Consider the following 17575-nt stretch of genomic DNA (forward strand, 5'->3'; position numbering starts at 1 on the left):
CACTTTTTTAAATTTTCATGTTATCTTATTTTTTCTTGTACATAGTTCAAAGCAAAATATTTTGTTTTTGTCAGTAGCCTAGGCTAGATATTCATCTTTTTATTTTCTCTTGTATCTTAGCACTTTTTAAATTTTTCAATTTATCATCTTAATTTCTCTTGTATGAGGCATGTTTTTTTAAGTACCATTTTGAAATAAAAATGAAACAAGTAGACTTTTCATAACAATTTTATTTTTACTTGAAAACCTTTACTGTAATCTACTTTTCAACATAATTACAGAATCATCTGACCGTGTTTAAGTTTGTTTGTATTTGAAATGCCTCCTCCGATTGAGAATGCCGCCGACTGTGAAATATGTGCTGCGATTCGTTTTCTTACTGCCAAAGGCGTGAAAGTGACTGAAATTCATTGTCAGATCAGTGAAGTGTATGGAGAAAACATTATGAGTGATGGAATGGTGTGGAAATGGGTGAGAGCTTTTAAAGATGGCCGTACAAATGTGCATGATGAGGAACGAAGTGGACAACCTTCACTCATTACTGATGGTTTGGTGCACATTTGTATGGCCATCTTTAAAAGCTCTCACCCATTTCTGCACCATCCCATCACTTGTAATGTTTTCTCCATACACTTCACTGATCTGATGATAAATTTCAACTGCTTCACGCCTTTAGCAGTAAGAAAACGAATTACAACACGTATTTCACAATCAGTGGCATTCTCAATCGGAGACATTTCAGATACTCACAAACAAACTTAAACATGGTCAGATGATTCCATAATTATGTTGAAAAGTAGATTACAGTATAGGTTTTCATATGAAAATTAAATTTTTATGAAAAGTCTACTTGTTTCATTTTTATTTCAAAACTGTACTTACTTAAAAAACATGCCTTGGTCATATAGTACACAGCTGACACCCAAAGGGAAAGTATTCTTTTTTAATGAAAGATAGGCTTCAGTAAAGGAAAGACAACTTAACAATCTTGGTTTATTTGGCATATGAAATTCTTGAAATTACAAAAAATAAAGGTAAACAATTTACAAATATATGAAATTCTTAGAATTAGCAGGTACAAAAAAAGAAATAGAAATTTTACATACTACAAATCAGTACTGTATCATATTTAATTGCTTAATAGGTAAAACCTTAAAAAATAACATTGTTGTCTTCATCAGAATCGAAGACTTTCTGAAAAGGTGATGGGCTAGCTGATGGCCCAGATACAGGAGAGCCAGGGATCTGTGGAGGGGATGGGGAAGTCGGAGTCTGAGATGGGGTTGGGGTTCTGCATAAAAATCCGAGTATGGATAACTGTTTTGTTCATTTCTTTTTTCTTCATAGATGTCACAATAGCCCCATAGTCCTTATTCCATATGTCTTTCAAATTTGGCCAAGCATTCAATATTAGGATCCATTTTCTCTAATTCTAACATCACTTCACTCACTTTCGTGAATGCTTTCGCCAACCCTGTAGTAGTGAACTTCTTCTTTACCTCATCTATTCTTTCTGTTTCTTCTTCCCACTCTTCTATATGTCGCTGCTGTTCCAACTCAATTAAATCTTCATCGGTCAACTCTCCTTCAACAAAGTTCACTAAATGATTTACATCTTGAGCTTCCACTTCCAGACTCAATTCTTGGGCAAGATCAACAATTCTATTATTTATTGTTTCCATGCTGGCATCTCTATCAAACTCTTCAAAATTATTACAAAATCTTTTCAAACACCTTATTCCATATACCTTGCATGCATTTTTCAGTCACTACACACCAAGCTGTATCAATGTTTTTGATGCAATGAAGAATACTATAATTCTTTCAAAATTCCCAAAGAGTCAGTACACCATCCTCTGTTTCTGCTACTGCCTTTGCAAAAGTAATGCGGAGATAATTTGGTTGAAGAATTGATGTTGTATTTTTGGGGAGATAAACTACTTTCACATCCAAATGCAGGTCATCAGTATGTTGGGGGTGGGATGGAGCGTTATCAAAAAGAAGCAGAATCTTGAAGGAAATATCTTTTTGAAGGCAGTATTCTCTGACTGCTGGAATAAAGCAGTTGGTAAACCAATCCTCAAACAAAGCTCGAGTCATCCATGTGTTGCTGTTTGCCCGATAAAACAGTAGCAACAAGTACTTGTTTACATTCTTTAAAGCCCATGGGTTCTGGGCACGATAAATGAAAAATGGCTTTAGCTTGTGCCCTGCAACATTTCTGCCTAAAAGCAACGTCACTCGATCCTTGTATGCCTTGAATCTGGGCATACTTTTAGCCTCTGTGTGAAGATACATTCTCTCTGGCATCTTCTTCCAGAATAATCCTGTATTGTCTACATTGAAGATTTGTTCTGGGCAATATCCTCCTTCCTCAATGATTTTGCCTAGTTCATCGATGAATTTTTCTGCTTCCTCCATATCAGCACTTGCTGCTTCACCAGAAATCTTCCAATTGTGCAAGCTAAATCGACAATGAAATTGCTGAAACCAACCATGGCTTGCTGTAAACTTTACTCTCTTCTCCTTCATGTGACTTGAGCATACTGAAAATGCTAAGTGCTTTGCTTTGAATTATATTAAGGCTCATATGCAATTGTTTGCTTATTTGGTCATCAAACCACAAGGCCAATAATTTCTCCATCTCATGTATTATCATTATATGCCGTTGTAGTCTTGGCCGTCTCCTTCACTTTTTCTTTGTCTTTGAGGATGGTAGATATGGTAGAGTGAGCCAACCCCATGCTGTTAGCAATTGTTTGGACTTTACTACCTTCCTCATGTTGCTTGATTATCTTAAGCTTTGTTTCTAAATTAATCACTTTCCTTTGCTTCTTGATAAAAGAACCATGAGCAGTAGTAATAGTTGATTTTCTTTTTTCCGACATCTTCAGGGGAAAAAAAAGTACAGTACATTAACAGTGACCGAGGGAGACTGTTAGTGACTGAGGAAGATAAGATGCTGGCTTTATCCCAGCGCTGCCAGTTGCCTAAGCCCAACGTATCATACACAGCTGCATTTGGGTACACTTACTCTCGACTGCGCTGCCACTGTACCAAATTCGAGATGTTTTCATGAAATGAATATTGTCAAAGTCGTGACGCTCGTATCTCCGAGTTGTCATTAACCGAGTACATTGTTAAATGAGGAGTGTCTGTATACCAAAGGCTTTTTCCCCATTGAAAGGAAGGCAGCCAAAAACAAAGGCATAAAAACCACTCCCACCCATTCCATTCTCATATACTCCACTCCCATCCATCCTTACTGTCTACCCTATCATAAGCCTTTTCCAGATCTATAAAAGCCCAAAATACATCCTTACCTTTTCCTATAGCTTTCTCACATATCTGTCCTACCACAAAAATCTGATCCATGCAACCCCTACTCGTCCTAAACCCACATTGTTCCTCACCAATTACTTCCTCTGTTCCTCTCCAAATCCTCTTAATCAAGACCCACCCATAAGCCCTCCCAGCTACATTTACCAAGCTGATCCCTCTGAAACTACTACACACACTTGTCCCCTTTTCCCTTGTAAAGTGGAACTATACAGGCACTCTTCCAGTCCTCTGCCACTCTACCCTCTCTTAAACAAACATTAAATAACCTCACCAGCCAGTCCACCATAACTGTACCTCCTTTTTTTAGACATTCTGCCTGACATCCATCCAACCCAGGTGCTTTACCTGCTCACATCTTTCCTTATTTCTCCATATTTCTCAATCATCATGGTCATTTTTATTAGCACTTCTCACTGCAACTACCTTTACCTCCCTATCCTTTACATTTAGCAACTCCCTAAAATACTCTGCTCATTTTCCTCTTATCGACTTCTCTTCCATTATTATCTCTCCATCTATACCTTTTACTTTTTCTTCTCTACTTGATTCTCCTCTTCCTCTCTTGATTTCTTTCCAAAACATCTATTTATTATTTTCAAAGTTTTTTGTCATGCTTGTACCCCATTTCAAATCTGCTCTCCTCCTTGCCTCCTTTATCTTATACTTTACTTCTCTTTTCTTTGTACCTCTTATTCATATGATTCTCTTGTCCTATTTTGTAACCAGTCTGTGAAAGCTCGCTTCTTCTCATCTACAACCTTCTTTGATTCCTCATCCCACTACTCTCTACCCTTTCTTCTGTTTCCTCCCATCCTCCTTGTTCCACACACCATCTTTGCATACCTTATGACTCCCTCCTTGAACCATTCCCATTCCATCTATCCTTCACACCCTCTCACTCCTCTCTCAGATTATTCTTGTACTCCTCCTTTTCTTTCTCACTTAAGCAGTTCACTTTAAGCACCTCTCTACCTTTTGTCCTTTTCCTTTTTTTCATCTATCCTCCACTCTCAACTTACCTTCCACCAAAAAATGATCAGATATTCCCCCTCTTTGCCCTTAGAATATGTACATCCTTAACTCTTCCTACTGTACTTCTGGTTACCACTATATAGTCCATTAACGCTCTACCACCATTCCATCCACCACCTTCTCCTGTGTGTACTTGTGCTTGACTTTCTTCCTAAATACTGTATTTGCTATCATCAACCCTCTTTCAAGACATATCTCCAACATCAACTCTCCACTACAATTTTTTCCTGGAACTCCACACTTACCAACTACGTCTATTGGCTCATTTCCTACCCTAGCATTAAGATCTCCCAATATCACTTCATTGACATTTCTCCCTAATCCCTCTATGCACTCATTTAAATCTATCCAAAAAACCTCCCTTTCCTCTCACTACCAGGCCTAGATGCACTTAAAATAACACACATCTCCCTTCCCAGTTTCAGCTTCACCCACATTAACCTTGAAGAAACCTCCTTCCACTCTACTGCATGCTTACCTATCTCTTCACTTAGTAGTATAGCCACCCCTTCTCTCCCTCATTCTCTCTTCATTCCTGAGATCCTCCCAACTACACTCCCAAACTCAAACTTGCCCCTCTCTTTCAACTTAGTTTCACTCATAGCCAACTCTTCCATCTTTCTTCTCACAAACTGCCTATTTCTTCTCTTTTACTCTCATCTGGACCACATCCACACACATTAGAAGACTCAAACCTTAGGATACTGGTTGAAAAACTCCTAGACCCTTTTATGCCTTTACTTTTTTTTAGGAATGCCCCATATGGGGCTACAGGGAGAAGGATGCCTAGTCCTGTCCCCGTCCCATTTTTGTTGCCTCATACAACTCAAACAGAAAGACTTGGTGGCAGTATTCTTTTCCCCCACCACAGGGTTTAGCAAAATGAGAAAATTAATAATCAGAGAAATGGTAAGGACAGTAACAAGAGTGGGGACAGTATAATGGAGGGACAGTCACAGTATAATAAAGTATCATCATTTCTCTCTGAATAGAGATTTCCTCTACCACAGACAAAATGATGTTTTGCTCTGGTCTGTAGGGACACCCCATATAGACTCTAAAGTAACATCTGCATGCTACTTACATACATATACCAAAGGCTTTTTCCACCTTACAAGGGAGGTAGCAAAAAAACAAAGGCATTAAAACCATTTCCACCCATTCCATCCCTAATACACTCCACTCCCCTCCACCCTCTACCCTCCCTCTTATCTTGGCACCTCCTGGATGACAGGTCATCCCTGCATCTTGTCGACTGCCCTGGGCCAGAAGCAGTGTCACAAGACAGCACATCCACAGCAAGGGCGCTTCATAAAATCGGCGACCCCCCTCTCCGTCCCCCCATGCAGAAAAGGAGAAGATGGGGAGAAATCCCTTCAGGCTGCATCAAAGTTTTCTCACACATACTATCTCACCCCCCATCCCCCACCCATTCCACCTCATGCATCACAACCTCATCCATATACAACCATTTTCCATTCACCCCTATCTTCTGTCCACTCCCATCCTTCCTCAACAGACATTTCCTCTCTTTCCCAATGCCCCTTTTACCTTCTATCCATCTCATCCATGGTCACTCCCTCATGTTCACTCCTTCCACCTTTGCTGTCCACACTTCTTTTACTAGTCTTTCTTCACTCATTCTTTCCATTCGTCCAAACCATCCCAATACTCTTTCATCCACACTATCTCCCAACTCCCTTTCCACCACTGTTTCCCTCCTCACCACCTCATTTCTCACTCTATCCAGCCTAGTAACCCCTATCATACTTCTCAGCCACCTAATCTCAAACACGTTCAAACTCCTCTCTCTCTTCCTCTCTTATGTTTTGTTTCTGCCCTATACAGTGCTGTTGGCACAGTCACTCCTTCAAACAATCCCCTCTTAGAATCCATTCCCAAATATCTATTCCTCATTACACTTTTTAATCCACCAAAGCACTTACTCGCTTCTCTCAATCTACATTCTACCTCCACCTCCACTCCTCCCTTTCCTGCCACATTAGCACCCAAATATCTAAAACTATCCACTTCCAGTCTCTCTCCCTTAATGCTCACTTCCAGTCTGCTGCCACTTTCACCCCTTGTACATCTCATCACTTCACTTTTACCCACATTTATCTTCAGCTTCCTTTCACACACTCTCCCAAACACTGTCACTAATTCCTCAATCCCTCCTCTGATCCTGCTACACGCGCAGTGTTGTCCACAAACAACAGCTGGCTTTTCTCCATTTTCTTTGACTATCTCTAATCCATAACCCACCACCCTTGCATTTACCTCTCACACCACCCCATCATGTATATATTGAACAGCCATGGCAAAATAACACATCCCTGATGAAGTCCCACCTTTACCTCAAATCATTCACTCTCTCCGTTTCTAATCCTGACACATATTCTAATACTCTTGTAAAAACTCTTGACAGCTCCCAAAAGGTTTCCTCCAATCCCGTATGTCTGCAAAACCTCCCACAGTGCCTTCCTGTCTACCCTGTCATAAGCCTTTTTCAGATCCATAAAAGCCAAAAAAACATCCTTACATATTCCTATAGCTTTCTCACATATCTGTCTTACCACAAAAATCTGATCTACACAAACTCTACCTGTCCTAAACCCACACTGTTCTTCACCAATTACTCCCACTGTTCCTCTCCTAATCCTCTCAATCAAGACCCTCCCATAAGCCTTCCCAACTACACTTAACAAGCTAATCCCTCTGAAACAACTACACTCACACTTGTCCCCTTTTCCCTTTAAAGTGGAACTATATAGGCACTCCTCCAGTCCTCTGCCACTCTACCCTCTCTTAAACAAACATTAAATAATCTCACCAGCCAGTCCACCATCACTGCACCTTTTTTCAGGCATTCTGCATGACATCCATCCAGACCAGGTGCCTTACCTGCTCTCATCATCTTAACTGCCTTCATTTCATCCGTCCTTATTTCTCCTTCATTTTCCTCACCCATCACTGTCATTTTCTTGGCACTTCCCACTGCAACTACCTTTCCCTCCCTCTCCTTCACATTTAGCAACTCCCTAAAATACTTTGCCCATCTTGCTCTTACTGCCTTCTCTTCCATTATCATCTCTCCATCTGCACCTTTTACCTTTTCTTCTCTACTTGATTCACCTCCTCTTCCTCTCTTAATTTCTTTCCAAAACATCTTTTTATTACTTTCAAAATTTTCTGTCATTTTTTTTTTACCCCATTTCACATCTGCTCTCCTCTTTGCCTCCTTTATCTTATGCTTTATTTCTCTTCTCTTTTCTTTGTACCTCCCATATGATTCCCTTGTCCTTTTGTAACCAATCTGTGAAAGCTTGCTTCTTCTCTTTTACAACCTTCTTTACTTCCTCATCCCACCACTCACTACCCTTCTATTTCCTCCCATCCTCCTTGTTCCACACACCATCTTTACACACCTTGTGACTCCCTCCTTGACCCCATCCCTCCTCCACTCCCAATTCTACTCTATCCTTCACTCCCAATTCTACTCTATCCTTCACTCCCTCCCACTCCTCTCTCAGCTTCTTGTACTCCTCCTTTTCTTTCTCATTTAAGCAGTTCACTCGAAGCACCTCCCTACCTTTTGCCCTTTTCCTCTTTCTATATCTATCCTCCACTCTCAACTTACCTTCCACCAAAAAATTATCTGATATTTCCCCCATTCTCTCCCCTTAAAACATGTACATCCTTAACTCCTATTATGCTCCCATCTATCACTACATAGTCCATTAATGCTCCACCACCCTTCCATCCACCACCCTTTCCCATGTGTACTTATACTTGACTTTCTTCTCAAACACTGTATTTGTCGTCATCAACTCTCCTTCTAGACACATCTCCACCATCAACTCTCCACCACGATTCTTTCCTGGAACTCCACATTTCCCAACCACTGCGTCTATTGGTTCATTTCCCACCCCAGCACTAAGGTCCCCCAATATCACTACATTGACATTTCTCCCCAATCCCTCTATGCACTCATTTAAATCTATCCAAAAAGACTCCTGTTCTTGTACACTCTTTTCATTACCAGGCTCATATGCACTTACAAAAACCCACATCTCCTTTCCCAGTTTCACTTTCATCCATTCAACCTTGAAGAAACCTCCTTCCACTCCACCACACATTTACCTATCTCTTCACTTACTAGTATAACCACCTCTTCTCTCCTTCTCCCTCTCTTCACTCCTGAGAACCTCCTAACTACACTCCCAAACTCACACTCACCCCTCCCTCTCAACTTAGTTTCACTCAAAGCCAACACATCCATCTTTCTTCTCACAAACATACTGCTTATCTCTTCCCTTTTACTCTCATCTGTACTACATCCATACACATTAAAAGATCCAAACCTTAGGGTACTGGTTGGAAAACTCTTAGACCCTCTTATGCCTTTACTTTTTTTAGGAATGTCCCCTGTGGGGCTACAGGTAGCAGGATTCCTAGTCCTTATCCCTGTCCCATTTTTCTCGCCTCTTACAATTCAAGTGGGAAGACTTGGTGCAGCATTCTATCCCCCACCACAGAGCAAGTGAAAAAAGGAAATGACTATTCAGAGAAATGGTACAGGATAGCAACAAGGGGTTGGGGGACAGCATAATGGAGAGACAGTCGCAGTATAATAAGTGTCATCATTTCTCTGTGAACAGAGTCCTCCTCTATCACAGACAAAATGGTGTGTGGCTCTGGTCCATAGGGGCACCCCATATAGACCCTAAAGTATCAACTGCATGCTACTTTGCCACAATAATATGCAACCAATACCCCAGACAGGGCCAATACCCACAAAAAAACAAAGGCATAAAAACCCCTCCCACTCATTCCATCCCCAACATAATCCACTCCCTTCTACCCTCTTATCTTAGCTTCTGCTGGATGATGGGTCATCCCTGCATCTCGCCCCATGCCCTGGGTCAGAAGCAGTGTCGCAAGACACAGCACATCCACAGCAAGGCTGCTTCATTAAATTGGCGACCCCCCCTCTCCATCCCTTCATGCAAAAAAAGAGAAGACAAGGAGAAATCCCTTTGGGCTGCATCAAATTATTTTTTCACACATACTCCCCCCCCACCCAATTCCCTTTCATATATCACAGCATCATGTATACACAACCATTCTCCATTCACCCCCATCTTCTGTCTTTTCCCGTCCTTCCTCAACAAACATTCCCCTTTCCCAATGGCCCTTTTACCCCATCCATATCTTATCCTTGGTTGCCCCCTTATGTTGACTCTTTTACTAATCTTTCTTTCCATGTATCCAAACCATCCAAGTACTCTTTCATCAACCCTATCTCCCAACTCCCTTTCCACCCCTGTTCTCCTCCTCATGTATATACAATAGCCACCATAAGTTTGGATGCGATAATGTTGATGTCAATATTTATGCCACAATTTGGAAGTCCCTCGCCCTTTTAGTATCCAGTTTGCAATTCCGTCTGGGCCGTATGATTTTCTGACTTCAAGGTTCATTATTTAGTCCTTTATTTTTTTTTTGTGTCACAATTATTTCTTTCATTGGGGGGATCTTTCTCTCCTTTCTTCATCCCAGTTGTGTGTATTTTTTTTTGTGAATACAGATTTGAAATGATTATTCATAATTTCAGCCATTTCTATATCTTCTATATATTCCGTATTTGCATGATGTTGTTTTACTATTTCCTGTCTATTTTTTAATTTTCCATTTACATATCTGTAGAATAATTTAGGTTGATCCTTATATTTGTCTATTATGTCTTTTTCATAGTTTCTTTTTTCTTTCCTGCATATTTTCTTAGTTTGATATATGCCACTTACCCTTTTTTTCCCATCTTTTCCAAACTTTGTCTCTTCTATCCTTTGCCACACTACATTTTATTGTACCAGCACTTAATGTGCACTTTTTTTTTATGTATTTATCCACTCCATTATAGATTTTTTTAATATCATTCATTTCTCTTCCACATCTGTTTCTTCATTTATGAGTTTTTCCCAATTTGCTTTTTAAAAGTATTTCCTGAGTTTCCCAAGATCCGTTTTGTTATACATCAGTCCTTTTCTGTGTTTCTCATTTCTTTCCAGATATATTTCCTCTTTTAGTTTGAGCTCAAGTAGTATGTGGTCACTTCCCAATTGGTGTCTTGTATTCCATTTTATCCACAATTTCAGGCTCTGACGTAAATATTAAGTCTAGTCTCGACAGTTTTTCATTATTTCTATACATTGTATTATCTTTTACCCATTGAGTCATTGTGTATTCAATGGTCATATCCAGTAGTATGTTTCCCCAAAGGTCCTCTCCACCTTTCACTGTCATCTCCCAACATATTTCTTTAGAATTAAATTCACCCATAATTACTAAGTTTCCTCCTTTCAGTATTTCATTTAACCCCTTCGATACAATGACGCCTACGTAGGCGTCATGAGCAGCAAGTGGGTACGCGAGGATGCCAATGTCAGCGTCTTGATTATATTTATTGTAGTACCTGCGTGACCCCCATACTCTGTAAACTGGCTTCATCATATTTTCTATGGTTATCAAAATTCACGGGTGAAAGAGAGAACGAGCAATAGAGCGGTGACTTTATTTTTTATAATGCGAGTATTATGACGCAACATTGCACATCTGGCAGCTAATGCTGCCCGCAAGATTTTGGCCCAGAGTGAAGGGGTTAATGCATGCTTTGTGTCTTCCAACATTTTGGAATGGTCACTGTCTTTCCAAGAATGTGTTTTTGGGGCACATATATCACAAATTTTCTACTTTTCATGTCACTATTTTCAACTTTTATCATAATCAATTCCACATTATTATTTCCTTCAGTAATCCTTGTCACATTTAAGACATTCTTAGTCAAAAACATGACTCCACCCTGTTTTTCCTCTCTATTTTTAATCCATTGATTATATAAACCTTGTCCAACACTATTTGGTGGTAGTGCACCTTTTAATTTCATCTCCACAATTTCCATTATATTTGGTTTTTCTTCTGCCAGATAATTGTTTAATTCATGTAATCCTGAAATTATGCCATCTATATTGTAAGGGCCTGGTAGTGACAAGAGTGTAGAGGAAAGGGAGGCTTTTTTGATAGATTTAAATGAGTGCATAGAGGGTTTAGGGAAAAATGTCAATTGGGAGATCTTAATGCTAGGGTAGGAAATGAACCAATAGAGGGAGTGGTTGGGAAGTGTGGAGTTCTAAGAAAAAATTGTAGTGGAGAGTTGATGGTGGAGATGTGTCTAGAAAGTTGATGATAGCAAATACAGTGCTTAGGATGAAAGTCAAGCATAAGTACACATGGGAAAGGGTGGTAGATAGGGCTTTGATGGACTACAAAGTGGTAACCAGAAGAAGAGTAGGAAGAGTTTTTGATGTACGGTATATATTTTTAGGGGAGAGAGTGGAGAAATATCAGATTATTTTTTGGTAGAAGGTAAGTTAAGGTTGGAGGATAGATGGAGAAAGAGGAAAATGACAGAAAGAAGGGAGGTATTTAAAGTAAAGTACTTAAATGAGAAAGAAAAGGAGTACAAGAAGCTGAGAGAGGAGTGGGAGTGAAGGATACAGTAGAACTAGGAGTTGAAGAGGAATGGGGATGGTTTAAGAAGAGAGCCTCATGGTGTGAAAAGTTGCTGTATGGAACAAGGAAGACGGGAGGAAATAGAAGGAAAGGTAGTGAGTAGTGGGATGAGGAAACAAAGAAGGTTGTAGAAGAGAAGAAGTGAGCATTCACATATTGGTTACAAGATAGGACAAGAGAATCATATGATGATAGTGGAAGAGAAAGAAGTAAGAGGAAGATGGGCAGAGTATTTTTTGGAGATGGTAAATGGGCAGGAGGATAGGGAAGGAAAGGTAGTTACAATGGGAAGCACTAAGAAAATGATAGTGATGAATGAGGAAAATGGAGGAGAAATAAATGATGAGAGGAGGTAAGGCACCTGGGTTGGGTGGCTGTCATGTGGAGTGTCTAAAAAAGGGAGATACAGTGATAGTGGACTGGCTGGTAAGATTGTTTAATGTTTGTTTAACAGAGGGTAGAGTGTTGGAGCATTCACAGATTGGTTACAGAATAGGACAAGAGAATCATATGAGAGGTACAAAGAAAAGAGAAGTAAAGCATAAGATAAAGGTGGCAAAGAGGAGAGCAGATGTGAAATGGGGTAAGATTATGACAAAAAAAATTGAAAGTAATAAAAAGATGTTTTGGAAGGAAATTAAGAGAGGAAGAGGAGGTGAATCAAGTAGAGGAGGAAAGATAAAAGGTACAGATGGAGAGATGATAGTGGAAGAGAAGGAAATAAGAGGAAGATGGGCAGAGTATTTTATGGAGATGGTAAATGTGCAGGAGGATAGGGAAGGAAAGGTAGCTGCAATGGGAAGTGCTAAGAAAATGATAGTGATGAATGAGGAAAATTGAAGAGGAATAAGGAAAGATGATTGAAAGCAGCTATTAAAAAGATGAGAGGAGGTAAGGCACCTAGGTTGGGTGGTTGTCATGTGGAGTGTCTAAAAACGGGACAGTGATAGTGGACTGGCTGGTGAGATTGTTTAATGTTTAACAGAGGTTAGAGTGTTGGAGGACTGGAGGAGTATCTGTATAGTTCCACTTTACAAGGAAAAGAGGGACAAGTGTGAATATAGTAGTTCCAGAGGAATCAGTTTGTTGAGTGTAGTTAGGAATGCTTATAGGTGGGTTTTGATTGATTGAGAGGATTAGGAGAGGAACAGAGGGAATTGGTGAGGAACAGTGTGGGTTTAGGATGGGTACAGGTTGTGTGGATTAGATTTTTGTGGTAAGGTAGATATGTGAAAAAGCTTTAGGAAAAGGTAAGGATGTTTTTTGGGCCTTTATGGATTGGAAAAGGCTTATGACAGGTAGACAGGAAGGCACTGTGGGAGGTATTGTAGATATATGGAATAAGAGAAAAGCTGATAAGAGCAGTCAAGAGTTTTTGCAAGAATAGTAGAGCCTGTGTTAGAATTAGAAATGGAGAGAGTGTGGTTTAAAGTAAAGATGGGACTTTGTCAGGGATGTGTAATGTCATCTTGGCTGTACAATTTATACATGGATGGGGTGGTGCAAGAGGTAAATGCAAGGGTGGGAGGTCAGGGATTGGAGATAGTTAAAGAAAATGGAGTAAAATGGAGGATAAACCAGTTGTTTGCTGATGACACTGTGTTTGTGTCAGGATCAGAAGAGGGATTAAGAAAGTGACAGTTTGGGAAGGTGTGCAAAAGTTGAAGATAAATGTGGTTAAAAGAAAGGTGAAGATATGTACAAGGGGAGAATGTGGCAGAAAATTGTAAGTGATTATTAAGGGAGAGAGACTGGAGGTAGTGGATAGCTTCAGATACTTGGGTGCAAATGTGTTGGGAAAGGGAGGAGTGGAGGTAGAGGTAGAATGTAGAGTGAGAAGCAAGTAAATACCTTGGGAGATTAAAAAGTGTAATGAGAAATAGACCTTTGGGAATGGATGCTAAGAGATTGTATGAAGGAGTAATTGTACTGACAGCACTGTATAAGTCAAAAACATTGAACATAAGAGAAGAAGAGAGGAGTTTGAATGTATTTACCTAGTATCTTACGGGAAGGGAAGCTATGCTCATGGCATCCCGTCTTTGTATCTCGCATTGTCTAGTTTGCTTTTAAATTCTAGTATAGTTTTTACACACACTGTAATTTTGTCCAGTTTGTTCCAGATAGTGTGGATATTTTTTCTTCTTCCTCTTCCAGGTCTCTTTTGTAACTGTCCTTTTTGAGTTTCTTTTCAAGTCCCCATGTATTTCTCTTATCCCAATTTAGTAAGTCCTCTCAAGGATTTCCATGCCTTTCATGATTCTGTAGATGGTCAGGTCACCTCTCTCTTATTTGTTCCAAAGTTGGTGAATTTAGACAGTGTCTCCTCATATGACAGGTTTGAAAATGTTGGGGCCATTTTTGTGGTTGATCTCTGGATTCTTTCAATTTTCTTTACATTCTTTTTGGTACTGCGTAGAGTGGGAAACAAGGTGAGGAAGAGACTGGGGATGGAAAGGGAGTTGGGAAATAAGGTTGATGAAAAAGTATTGGGATGATTTGGGTACATGGAAAGAATGAGTGAAGAAAGATTTGTAAAAGAGGTGTGGAAGGCAGAGTTGGAACAAGTGAACATGAGGGGGTGACCAAGGATGAGATGGATGGATGGGGAAAAAGGGGCATTAGGAAAGATGGGAATGTCAGTTTAGGAAGGAAGGAAGAAGACAAGATAGGGATGAGTGGAGAATGGTTGTGTATGGATGATGCTGTGATGCATGGAAGGGAGTGAATGGGGGATGGGTGGGTATGGGAGTGTGTGTGAATAATATTTTGACACAGCCCAAAGAGATTTCTCCCTGTCTTCTCTTTTTCTTCGTGAGGGGACAGAGAGGGGGGCTGTCAATTAAATGAAGCAGCCTTGCTGTGGATGTGCTGTGTCTTGCTACATTGCTTCTGATCCAGGCCAGTGAATGAGATGCAGGGATGACCCATCATCCAGGAGGAACCAAGATGAAAGGGAGTATGTGGGGATGGAATGTGTGAGAGTGGATTTTATATAATTGTTTTTTTAGTTCCCTCCCTTGTAAGGGAAGAAAAACCATTAGTGTATGTATTTATTTATTTACTTTTTTGAGAAGGTGGTAAGGAAACAAGAACACTAATGTGATGTAATGATTACATTAGTATTCATGATTCAGTCTGAGTTTCCTTACCACCTTTTCCTCTAATTGTCTCACCTACAAACATATATGTATATATATACATACATACATACATACATACACACACCCACACACACACACACCCAGTACAATAAAAAACAGAAACTAGAAAGAATTCAAAGAGCATCGACAAAGATGGCACCAACACTTAGCAAATTGACATACAAACAAAGATTGGACAAATTAAACTTACTAACTCTGGAGCAAAGAAGAGAAAGGGGCAATTTGATAACCATCTACAAAATTATGAAAGAGATGGGAATCCTTGATAGGGATGATCTACTTAAATGGGACAGAAGAAACACAAGAGGACATGAGAAGAAACTTAAGAAGTACAGTTACAGAAGAGATTTGAAAAAGAATAGCTTTCCACACAGAGTAATAGATACATGGAATTAATTGAAAGAGAAAACAGTGAGTGCTAAAACTATATATGATTTTAAGGAAGAACTGGATGTGGAAAGATACAACTGTGGGTCACTACGAGCATAACTCTTCTCCTGCAAAATACAACTAGGTAAATACATGTATATGTATATATACATGTGGACATATATATAACCAAAGGAACTGTTGAGAGCTGCCATACTAGACATGTAGATAATCATCCTCCACCAAAGTAAATATATATATATATATATATATATATATATATATATATATATATATATATATATATATCCATTGACCTTGAGGAAAAGAGCCAAAAGATTGAATCTATGTATGTAGATATGTAAATTTTTAGTGGTAAATGAATTTATATAATTATGCATCATACATTGTTTTGAGTAGGAATGTTGTTGATTCACTCCCTTAACTTTTTTTCTTTTCTTTTTCTCTCTCTCTCTCTCTCTCTCTCGGGTGGCTATGAGGCTTGAAATGAGGCTATGTTACAACATTTAGTAGCTTGGAAGTCTGATCTAAATTAGATCCAATGTAAAACATTTGATGAAAATTTTTGTATATAGGTAGTATTATTTGGCTCAATGTTACGCCAAGTACCATTGTATATACCAGTTGTGCACTTCTATTGATCATGTAATTCTAGTCATCCACATTAAGGTTACTGTGCAGTATGATGACCTTAAATTCTTATTTATGTGTGTGTGTGTGTGTGTGCATGTATATATATATATATATATGTGTATATATATATATGTAAAAATTTCACAAGACACACATGAATCGCAAATATGCAGAATCCACTAGGAAGAGGAAAAACACAGAGTCCAAATGCTTTTGTGATATATTCACATTATCAAGGAATACAGGAAAATGAATACAAACAAGATACTGAGTATAAATAGGACAAGTGAAACATTTACCCTCCTTTCCGAAGCATGAATGCTTACTGAGGGACCCAACTTGAGCATTCACGCTTTGGAAAGGAGGGTAAATGTGTCACTTGTCCTATTTATACTTTGTATCTTAATTTGTTTGTACTCACTTTTCTGTATTCCTTGATAATGTGAATATATCACAAAAGCACTCAGACTCAGTGTGTTTTTTCTCTTCCTAGTGGATTCTGCATATATATATATATATTCCTATACAAGCAGTTGTCTGCAGTCTACACCAGTCTTTATCCATTTAGGCCTCCACTTTCTGTTGTTAGGGATATTAATTTATAGCAAATAATTTATTTTTACCTTCTGGAAACCTTTTCCTATCATCATTTTCCCTAATACAGTGTGTAAACTAGTGATAGAAACCAACATTATAACTCAAATAACTAGATTGCACAAGTGAATTATTGCAGTAACCTCATTGTAAAACACTATCACGTTAGTCTTTTTTCTGACATCTGCCTTATTATATTGGATCTCGTTTACAAGAAAATTTATTTGTTATGAAAAAAAAAAAAAAACATGATGCCTAATGTGCTACTCTGGCACAAGAGTCCTGTATTATGTTTACTTAATAAAGATTTTCATTTATAATCACTTGTATTCTTACCAGAAAGAAAAACCAAGGAGACTGTCTTCAGTCACTTGGTAAATGAAAACAGCTGGCACACTGTAAACACTACGCCACACAAATAATATCGCCAGTCTTATGGAGGCTTTTTCAGTTTTTGCCAGATCTGTTCGAAAATCTGCCAGCACTTAACAATACTCATTTCTTCAAAATATAATACTAACTTACATAACATAAAAGGTTTGCTGATTGACATAAATTAGGTTTTAATGTAAGGATTTTCTCCGCTAGAAAACATGGCCTGGCCTGTTTTCGCCATGTCTTGGTGTATTCTTGGCAAGTATTGAGGCTAGATGATTAAATGAATAATCGTCCAGTGTATTTTCATGAATAAATATTGTTTTTCAACATCATGATATCAGGAAGTTAAGTCGATATCATAGATTATGTGGAGAAGCTCTGGAAAGAACCTTGATTAGACCTATGACTCCAGCTCTATTTGCAGCTATGTGGCCATATCTTGTATCTATTGTTCCACCAATTATCACATC

The 17575-nt window shown here is 39.0% G+C and overlaps 1 protein-coding gene across 3 annotated transcripts in view; it reads left to right on the forward strand.

Annotated features, from left to right (window-relative positions):
• Nucleotides 1–17047, forward strand: part of LOC143032884 (uncharacterized) — a 254968-nt gene extending 237921 nt beyond the window's left edge. For all 3 annotated transcript variants that reach the window (XM_076198094.1, XM_076198095.1, XM_076198093.1), the window contains one exon: nt 15968–17047. The gene's annotated coding sequence lies outside the window, so the exon portion shown is untranslated. The remainder of the gene's footprint in view (nt 1–15967) is intronic.
• Nucleotides 17048–17575: the final 528 nt, after the last annotated feature.

The sequence above is a fragment of the Oratosquilla oratoria genome, chromosome 14 (assembly GCF_046742065.1).
Source record: "Oratosquilla oratoria isolate Oo_2021 chromosome 14, ASM4674206v1, whole genome shotgun sequence".
In the NCBI taxonomy this organism is placed as follows: Eukaryota; Metazoa; Arthropoda; class Malacostraca; order Stomatopoda; family Squillidae; genus Oratosquilla; species Oratosquilla oratoria.